This window comes from Neolamprologus multifasciatus, chromosome 15 (assembly GCF_963576455.1).
Source record: "Neolamprologus multifasciatus chromosome 15, fNeoMul1.2, whole genome shotgun sequence".
In the NCBI taxonomy this organism is placed as follows: Eukaryota; Metazoa; Chordata; class Actinopteri; order Cichliformes; family Cichlidae; genus Neolamprologus; species Neolamprologus multifasciatus.
This window is the reverse complement of record NC_140453.1, coordinates 22,722,634-22,724,651: the sequence shown is the minus strand read 5'-3', so window position 1 is coordinate 22,724,651 and position 2,018 is coordinate 22,722,634.

Genomic DNA, 2,018 nt, shown 5'->3' with positions numbered 1-2,018 from the left:
TTCGTGTGCCCATCCATCCATAAAGCTGTAAGTGCAGAGATGGCACAGCACTTCTGCCTGAGTAGCTGCTCAGCATCACCATAGCAACAACATCACCTCTCTGCTCGCCTGCAGAGCTTCCTTAGATACTCTACATAGCTTAAATCAGTTGATTTTTATTTCAGCAACTGATTTATTAAAAACACACAGGTTTACCCCCATCATCAAATTAGGTGACACACATTTACATTCATTGTTTTCATTAAAGCTTAAGTATAGTTTTAAAAAAAGAACAATATTTGAAGGGTATGACACACAAATGAACCCAGTCCACCATCAGGTTGGTGGACACTCTTGTAAACCAGAAGGAGCCGTTACAGTGTAACTGGTAATGACTCTTTCACATCACTGTTGAAGATATTTGGTCCAATCTTAAGATTTGTATCACTGCCAAATTTAACTGCTAGCTTGACGTTCTTTGTATAAATAATTTTATGCCAGATGTAACAGGGACTCAAACCTTCTAAAAGGTTCTGCTATTGTCTCGTCAGTCCACAGAATATTTTCCCAAAAGTCTTGAGAATCCTCAAAATGTTTTTTTGGCAATTGTGAGACGAGCCTTTGTGTTCTTTTTGGTCAGCAGTGGTTTTCACCTGGGAACTCTCCCAAGGATGTCATTTTTGCCCAGTCGCTTTTATATTGTTGAATCATGAACTCTGACCTTAACTGAGAGAAGTGAGGCCTGCTGGTCTTTAGATGTTTTTCTGGTTTCTTTTGCGACCACCTGGATGAGTCACTGATGTGCTCTTGGAGCAATTTTTGGTAGGCTAGCCACTCCTGGGAAGGCACACCACTGTTCCAAGTTTTCTCTATTTATGGGTGGCGGTTATGGATGGACATGGTGGTTTCACTGGAATCCAAAATCCTTAGAAATGGCTTTATAACCCTTTCCAGACTAACAGATGATTCTCAGATGTTGTTGCTTCTTTAGATGATGTCAGTGAAAAAGAATAATTCTAAATCAAACAGAAAATACTGTCTGACCATGAAGCCAGAAAAGGCCACACCTTTCAAAACTATTTCCTTGGCAGTGACAAAGTGCAAGGTGAAATTATGAGGATGCTGAACATAATTTCTACAGAGACACTTGGTATGGCTCAGGTTTAAAAAAAAAAAGAAGTATGTTAAACAATGCCATGCTTTCGTTAGCTGACCCTTATAAAACCTAAAACTCCAGTCTAAGATAATGGCCATCACTACAGCAGCTATCAGCTTTTCACTTCAGCCTCTGTGTGATTTTTGTTTCACGTGTCGTATGATTTTTCATATGTGCATATAGAATCGATGGGTGCTGCCTGTTTCAATCGGCTGTTAATAGATGATAAAATTGCGAATAAAAAAACTATAAAAAAAAGCCCAAAATGTAACAGCAACATACAATACTGTTGCAAATAAGAGACTAATGCTGCAGAAAGCCATAAATGATTTATTTAATGATGATTTATTACACACAGTGGTGAAACAAACATTTTAATTTGTTTTTTATTAGTTATTTTATGAGTGCGCTCTCACTGCTGACACTTATTTTTAATATGTTGGCTGGTTGCACATTACAGCTCTGACACATTATAGGGTTACCATGACATAGTCCTGTGAAGGAGATGATGTGTCAGTTTGTTGGTATATCAAAGTGAAATTATTCATTCACTTATTTATTAAACAGGTATTCTTGGTATTCTTTACTGTTCTACTGGCTTTATTCCCACTAGTTTCATCAACATTTTCTGCACCACCAGCTGAATGAATGCACAGTACCCCAACCTTTGGGTCATTTGTATCTCTAAGTGCAGATTGATTTTTATTTAATTGCAATTTTATTTTGGATTTAAACTAAACTAAGCTTTTATGTGTATTTTTTTTTATTGTCCTAGTGTGCTTTATTCTAATATTCTTCAAGCTATGTGTTCCTTTAGAAAACAGCAACATACTGTAAGTCCCGCTATAACTGCACGGACTGTGGGGATTACACTCCTCCCCCT